This window comes from Pituophis catenifer, unplaced genomic scaffold (genome assembly GCF_029215685.1).
Source record: "Pituophis catenifer annectens isolate HBS135680 unplaced genomic scaffold, rPitCat1.0.hap2 SCAF_1, whole genome shotgun sequence".
In the NCBI taxonomy this organism is placed as follows: Eukaryota; Metazoa; Chordata; class Lepidosauria; order Squamata; family Colubridae; genus Pituophis; species Pituophis catenifer.
The window spans coordinates 246,651,251-246,658,830 of NW_027256881.1; positions in this window are offsets into that span (position 1 = coordinate 246,651,251).

The window sequence follows — 7,580 nt, forward strand, 5'->3', positions numbered from 1 at the left end:
GAGTAACCTCCATTAGGAATACATAACCCTGGCACTCAAATTTCAGCCATACCTTTGATGTGGAAAATACCCACCAAATACTGGGGTAGATGACCACTTCTTAGGAGAAAAGGCTAGTGGTGTTATACTGTTACTACCGGTAGTTGTATTGCATAATTGTATAACCCTGTTGTGCTGCTGCTACTGCAATAAACAATAATGCAGGCAATAGTCTCACACAGTATTTGTTATTTTATTCATATCATATCCAAGATTGGCTTGAATTGAGCAAACTCCCTGTATTCAATCAGTACCCCCTTCCCATTTTAACTAGTATCCATTCTCTCCTTTGTCATTTCAGGTGTTGCTCTTTCTTTCCCTTCCTGGGTGATACATGTCAGAAATATATGCAGTCAGGAAAACTGTATCTGAGATTTGTACACTTAATCCTATAATACTCTTAATCCAAAAAGCAGATAAATAAAAGGGAATGAGTAGATGTGATCTCTCCCAAATTCCTGTCTTGTGTAGGCTACAGTTTAATACATGTTTTCCCCTCCTCATTATAGATGTATGGGCTTTTAATACGTGTAATTTCATAGGAGAGATGTCTTAATATTATACCACATCCAATCGGCTCCTTACATGCCCAAGACATGCCCAAGTGTTTCCCAGTTCTTTCTCAATCATCTACTTTTCCAAAAAAAATGTATTGTTTGTTTATTTATTTATTTATTTATTTATTTATTTATTTATTTATTTAGTCAGTCGCATTTCTATGCCACCCAACTCCCAAGGGAGTCTGGGCGGTTTACAACAGAAAATAAAACAGTGCAACAATATCCTATACAAAAGTTAAAAGAAGACATTAAAACATTAAAACATTAAAGCATATATTTTCAAGAAGATACGCTAGCAATTATGTAGAAATTGATGACAACATACTTTTCAAATTTCACTATAGAAATGTAGAACAAATTATCTACAGATCTACAGATTAGAGCTATCCTAGATTGAAGGGGCTGGATTGAAGCTGATTTTATTATATGTATTTATTAATCAAATTTATATAGCCATCCATTCACAAAAAGTAACTCTGAGAGCTATCTATCTATCTATCTATCTATCTATCTATCTATCTATCTATCTATCTACTTACCTACCTACCGTGTTTCCCCAAAAATAAGCCCTCGCCCAAAAATAAACCCTCCCCGAAAATTTCATCTGGTTATGGTTAGGGAGACAGAGCTGGAAATCAGGTAAATTAGGTCTTGCTCCATGCGCCCCAAAATAATAAGACACCCCCCCCAAATAAGACCAAGCGCTTATTTTGGAGGTCAAAAAAATATAAGACATGGTCTTATTTTTGGGGAAACACAGTACCTGCCATCTATCTATACACTCATATGGGACATTAAAAAAATTAAAAAGTAACATTAGGATAAAGAATAATTAAAACTAAAAGGTATGCAAACCCCATACTGAGAGACAACGAATGCATCCAGCCTCAAGGGTGGAGCCATCTAATCAAGCTTCAGGCTCCTTGGGTTGACCAGGCCTGATGACATAACCAAATCTTGAAGGACTTCTGAAATAACAAAAGCGATGGAGCTGATCTAATGTCAGGAGGGAAAATGTCTGATAAGGTGGGTGCTACGACAGAGAAGATTTACCGCCTGGAACCCACCAAATGTAGTCCCTGGCAGATGGTATCCTCAACATGCCCTCTCTGTCGAATCTAATAAGCCAGTTTATATAATCCTGATTGCTGGGATCAGAAAATAAATTAAATCATATACATTTAGGCTGTCAGTGGATGAGGGAAAGAAAGAAATTGTCATTTTACAAGGTCATAAAAGTTTGAATTACTGCTGTTGGAAAATAGACCTAAATAAATAAATGAATACAAGATACTCAAAAAGCCAGACAATATTTGATTTCAAGGCTGTGTTTGCCTGATTGAGAGATAAGGACAAAAAGGGGTGTGTTTTAGCCTTTTGCCTGACATTTAATAATCCTACTTAGGTAGGATTTAGGATATTGTATACAGGTAGTCCTTGACTTATGACGACAATTAAACCCAAATTTTCTGTAGCTAAGCAATGGAGTTGTTGAATGAGTTTTTCCCCATTTTACAACCTTTTTGCTATAATTGTTAAGTTATTAATTCTACAGTCAATAAGCGAATCTAGTTTCCACCATTGACTTGAGTTGTCAGAAGTTGACTGGGAAGGTTACAAATGGTGATCATATGACCCCAGGACAGTGCAACTGTCATAAATACATGCCAGTTGTCAAATGCTTGAATTTTGAATCACATGATCATAGTGATCCTGCAACGGTTGTAAGTATGAATACCGGTCATAGTCATTTTTTACAGTTCCATTGTAATTTTGAACGGTCGCTAAACAAATGGTTGTAAATGGAGGACTACCTGTATATGAATTTCAGCTTGACAGGTCTTACTAAACGGCCAAGCTCTGGAGTTTAACTACCCTATTGCATTAAAAGTTGGAAGAGGGGAGTTTGCTAGCTTATTCTTATATCACCTAAAACAGGGCTGTCAAACTTGTATCGTCAAGGTGGCATCATGTGACATATTGGGACTCCCCCCCCTTGCTGAACTGGGCATGGGTGTGGCCAGAGCATGACGTGTCCGGCCCATAGGCCGCGAGTTTAACAGCCCTGACCTAAAGCAAGGCTTCTCGAACTGATGATTGAAATTCCCAGAGGTATATGTGAGAATCATAAACTCAATCACTGAGCTGCGGTGGCCCAGTGGTTAGAGTGCAGTAATGCAGGCTACTTCTGCTGACTGCCGGCTGCCTGCAATTTGGCAGTTCAAATCTCACCAGGCTCAAGGTTGACTCAGCCTTCCATCCTTCCATCCTTCCAAGGTCGGTAAAATGAGGACCCAGATTGTTGGGGGCAATATGCTGACTCTGTAAAACCGCTTAAAGAGGGCTGTAAAGCACTCTGAAGTGGTATATCAGTCTAAAGTGCTATACGCAGTTGGGGAGGAACAATATTTAAAAGTCCCAATCAAGTTTTTTGGGCAAAGTGGGAGCTTGCTCTGGGATTTTGCTCCTTGCTTTGCTTGCACAAACCCACAGTGGACAGTTGCTGTACAGATTAATATACAGATTAACATTTAATTATTGCAAGTGATATATTTATTTGTCGTCCAGTCATAACCCCAATAAAATCATTCATTTTATGCAGAGTCACTTAATCATTTGGGAGACTGGTCCCACAAAGCTTGAGAATCACTAACATAAGTATCTTGGAATTGCACAGCTCTGAACTTTTTAGTGTTAAGATTACCCCCCTCAGTTTATACCAGAGGTGGGTTTCAGCAGGTTCTGATCAGTTCTGGAGAACCAGTAGTGGAAATTTTGAGTAGTTCAGAGAACCGGTAGTAAAAATTCTGACTGGCCCCACCCCCATCTATTCTCTGCCTCCCGAGTCCCAGCTGATTGGGAGGAAATGGGGATTTTGCAGTAACCTTCCCCTGGAGTGGGGAGGGAATGGAGATTTTACAGTAGCCTTCCCCTGCCACTCCCACCAAGCCACACCCACAGAACCAGTAGTCAAAAATTTTGAAACCCACCACTGGTTTATATCTACACTGAATAAAGAGCTTTCTTAAAGGGATGTAGTGGGCAAGAAAATGGAAGGATGGAGAAGTGTTCTCAACAATAAAACAAACATTAGGAAGCTTGATATCAGTCAAGTCGTAGGGACCACCCAGCAAGAGTCACTGAAGGGGTTATTCCTACAATCAAGGGAATAGGAACTGAATAATATTTCCAAGCTTTCACTAAATGAACAGAGTAGGGGTGGCCAAGCAGCACGTTCCTCCAATCCTGTGATTTGCAGATAGGCAGAAAAACTCTGCCATCATTTTGGAGAGCCAGGAGATGTGATTGGAAAGGCACTGAATAAGAAAGGGGATTCAGTACCTGCTTTTAATGATCTTGGCATGATAAAAGGGGCTTTTCACTGACAACCATGTAAATGGTTTCGGTTATCTTAAATGAAAGTCTTTTTTTTTTTTTAGCCAAACATACATGAAATTAAAGGACTTCCATGCATTCATATTTAAATCATTTTAAAGTTTATCCCAGCAATGGTTGTTATTAATAAGAAAAGGAGGAAGCATCTGCTTTTCAAATGGAGGCTACCAAATCCCATTATTAGGTTTTCTTTTTAACTTTCCCCAGTGAATGTGGCTGGGCTGAGGCCTGCTGAAATGGAAGTCTAAAATGTTGACTTGCATCTTCAGGTTTCAGATCCAAAAGGCTGTTTCTGCCCAATTTCTCCTAAGATTCCCTCTTGAACAATATAACTCCCCACCCACCCACCCAATATCAATAGTCTCTGTCCAAACTGCCAAACATGGGATTTTTTTTTTAAGCACTTCAGTTTTGTCATGTTGCTCGGTTTTCAGAGAGAGAAGGCTTTTTTGTTCAAAAAAAAGATGCAAAATGTTGTAGCTGCTTGATTTCAGGTTTCTAAATATTACTTTTATTGCATAATAGCTTTGCTTTATTTGACACTTTACACAGGATCTAAACAGCAGCATCCTCCATTTGTAGTCCTGCCTATTTTTCTTTTTCAATTTATATGTCAGCACTTCAACCTGCATTTACTCTAGTGCTGACATAAGAAGGAGAAGAGGGGGCAGCTGGCAAGAGGACACTTGACTTCTCACCTACTTATTTTCCCTGAAGATAATATCCCCTAGGAGATGAGATGGGAGGGGGGGACATTCCTGGGAGCTGAAGTAGTAGATATGGGGAGAGTGATTTGGGAAGAGGGCCAATGAGACGCAGAGAATTGGGGAATGGAAAGGGAAGGTTTTGGGTCAGGAAGTCAGTGTTGGCTACGCCACAATCGGGGACAGGTTGTCGTGCTTAATAAAATGAAAGATTTCTTCAAAGACTATTTGTTTGGAAATGCAATTTATTTTATTTGAGACGACATCGAAACTTGACATTATTTTCAGAGAAAATACATTAGGAAGGAAAAAATGGAGCTACTCCACACAGTACTTTTTGATAATTTATTCTTTCAGTTATTTAACTCAAAAAACCCAGGAATTCCATTTAAGGACATAATGGGATGTTATAAAACTAATAGAGTATTTGTTAAGGATATTGTTGTTGTGTTACCAACCAGCAGAGTAAATGCACAAGGAAACGTTGCTGAGAGCAATGAATAAGAGTTATGCAAACTGGTTTATCAAAAGCTTACTTTATAGTAGAAAAACAGTCTCATAGTCTTTAAACAAAGTCCAAGTCTTTGCCAGTAAATCAGTCCAGTAGTTACAGATATCTTCTTACCAAACAAACATTAGTTGGTTAGAATAACAAACTCACTCTGGTTCACAAACCACGATGGTAGCAGATCCATCAAACGATGATTAGCAGATAACAACTCCTCTCAATGGTAACTTTATCATCAAACTGAATACGTTACAGTACCTTGCATAAATACTCTCACAACCAGTCATTATCTAATTACAACATGACTCAGCATTAAAGTCACATAATACATTTACAGATTAAAGTTACAGTACACTTATATTGCCTGGACAACTTGTTAGGCTCAAACCATATCCTAACAGTATTTCTCAGATATCTGTATTTTTTTGGGACAACATAGCAATTCTATTTAATTTAACCAGCTAGATGTACTAAGATAGGCTTACAGGGGTTGAGGGAGGGAAGTCGATGTCACATACTTTGTGACATCACCCAAATAATGGCAATTATGTACTAGATGACATTTGCTTCATAATGCACATAACATCATTGTGGTTTCTTATAGGCCTATATAGATATTTTTAAAAAATATTTCCAGAAGCTATTTTGTGGTATAAAAGGAATGTTCCAAAAAATACAAACTTGTTATTTGGTCTTGCTATTGGCTATACAGTGATACCTGGGTAGTCAACTATTGTCATGGCCCTGTCACATTGCCCCTGAGTCCGCGGAGGAGGATGAGCTGGAGCTGGGGCCAACAGAGGTTGAGGGAGAGGCCTCGTTGACTTTGGAGGAACACGGGGAGGAGCTGGATGAGGCTACCTCGGGTCCCTCAACTTGGGACGGCTTGCCAGCAGGGCAGAATGGGGACAAGATGACCAAGAGAGGGGGGGAAGAGAGGGCAGGCAGTGGAAATGAGGGGCTACGGAGCTCAGGTGATGAGCTAGGACCGCCCCCTCCTGATCCCTGAGAATGGAGAGTGGAGAGGAGGCGGGAACAGCACAGACCAACCTGAGAACTTGGGAGGAGAGCACTCCACCCTCTTCACAAGGCACACCTGCAGACTGAGACTTAAGGAGACACTGTAGGGAGGGGCACTTGTTGGGAATAAATGCTGAATTCATGGAGTTGTGTGTGCCATTGCCGATGTATGGAGTTTGTGGATTCATTGCCTAAGTCCTTTGCTTCGTGGACTCATTGCCTTGTTCCCCTGCCCCACTGGATTTCTTGCCTGGAAGCCGTTGTGCTAACAGCATTTTGCTGGACTATTTGCAGCCAAAGGCTGCTGGAGGTGTGTGTGTGAGCGTTTTGCTCTGGGACTTGCCATAAACATGGGAGCGTTTGGGGGAAAGTTGGAGTAATAAAGGGGAGTTTGAACTATCAGCTGACTATATTGCCTCTGTGCCTTGCCTTGAGTCATCACAACTGCTTTGAAACTCATAGAATTTGGTATTCAATGCATTTTGACATGAAAATTCTGTCCCAGTACTCTTCCTTGGTTTGGTACACAATGCACAAGCTAGAACATGTTGGTGTCAGCTGCCTTATAACTCATTACATTATTCCTTATGGGAAAAAATTATTTGGTACTTATTATTTTTGGTATTTATCACACCTCCTGGAACCAATTAGCGATGAGTACCGAGGTACCACTGCATTCTGAAATCTGGATGGTTGATCCTGAGTAAGGGTTAGTCCTATAGAGCATCTTTAAGAGAGGGAGTTGATTCCCCCAATTAAAGATTTGGATAGTTCGTTCCATTGCTATGAAATACAAACCAGACCTACCATTATTTTTTAATACCTATAATTTAATATCTATTTCATAGCAGAAAATGTAATTTTAAATAGTTTATCTTTTTTAGCTTGCAGGATAAAACAACAAGGAACCCAACGTCTATGCAGTAGCACTTACGTGCCCATATACTTCAGCATTTTGTTTGTGAAAATATCCAGCCCAGTGCCCAAAGGAATATTGCAAACAGAAAAGAGACTGAATGCAATAATGACCTCTGAAAAATAGACAGTTAAATATTCTGTACAGTTCAGCTAATGTTTTTTCCTTTAAGACCAAAAATCCAATAGGTAACAACCTGAACAAGGCCTCAGTTGTGGTTATCACATAAAGAAGTGCAACTGAAACATTTTGATCGCTAACATCCATTTCTCATTACACAGGTAGTATAAAAATAATTATACATGTGGACTTTTTTAAAAAAAACTCCAATTGAGCAAATAGCAGAGACAATCCTATGATGATGAGCGTACAGCTATTAGTCAATTAAGTTTTTCAAAGTAAAGAAGATTAACGCTGGATTATCCTGAACATATATG